The following is a 946-nucleotide window of genomic DNA, read 5'->3' on the forward strand; positions in this document are numbered from 1 at the left end:
CGCTATTTGCGCTTAGTAAAGCATTGCAATGAGGGGTGTACTTGAGATCTTGGGCGGGTGGTGTTCCTGTAAGGTGTTGTGTATGTGTGTGGGGGTTGTTCCCACCAAAATATATAACGAAATAGACTACTTACCCTGCAGCTACTTCGTTATCTAGCTTTGTGGACTGGCCACGCAAATAATAATATCTTCTGGGCTAATGCCCCTTCAAAACCGGATTCCTGGCGCCGGAACACTGGAACTAGTACTGGGACTGAATCTCTGGAACACTCGTATGGGCGAAAGAACAGGTACTACGAAATGATCTTAGCCTAGGAGCTCTCACTCGGGTCCGCGTCGTTCAAAAAGCGTAATCCGCTAAACACAGGTACTACACTTTGATCTTAGCCAAAAGGCCAAGAAGCGATCCAGATCAGTCGAGTACCGATCATTTTAAGAGTGTACACGGTGCTATCCGTCATCATTTCTGTCGCGGGCTAGAAAGCCCGACTTTGGCAGGGTAAACTTTAAACCTATAGAATTGCCTGACGCTGCTTTAGAGGGAAGTGGAAAACTTCCCTCTAGGTAGCAGTGAACCACCTATTTATTCCTAAAGAATCATTTTCCTGATACTAGCCTCGGTATGTACGTCAGTGGCATAAGTTAACTTTAAATTTGAATTTAGGATTTAGAGTTTAAAATTATACGTTGGGCTTGACTAAGAATCGACAAGCCACGCTTGCAGGGTGTTTCTTCCTAACGGTTGTGGACGTAGTTCCCTACTCCCGTTGGATTTGCGATGAAGTGAGTTTTTCCAGTAGCTCTTGGTCGTCCAGTTTTGTTAGGACATTGATTGCTTTCAGGATCTCCGCTGCACCTGCGTCAGTGAGTTCCGGGATTATCTTTAGTTTGTTTTTGGTTATTTTTTTAACGTTCTCGAAGGTTATATCTCCCCATTTGAAGCTAA

The 946-nt window shown here is 44.5% G+C and overlaps 1 pseudogene; it reads right to left on the reverse strand.

The window, feature by feature from the left end:
* Positions 1–269: 269 nt before the first annotated feature.
* Positions 270–407, reverse strand: LOC150093534 (U2 spliceosomal RNA; annotated as a pseudogene).
* Positions 408–946: the final 539 nt, after the last annotated feature.

Source organism: Typopeltis vanoorti, chromosome 24, assembly GCF_054136105.1.
Source record: "Typopeltis vanoorti isolate ZY-2024b chromosome 24, IOZ_Tvanoo_1.0, whole genome shotgun sequence".
Classification (NCBI taxonomy): domain Eukaryota; kingdom Metazoa; phylum Arthropoda; class Arachnida; order Uropygi; family Thelyphonidae; genus Typopeltis; species Typopeltis vanoorti.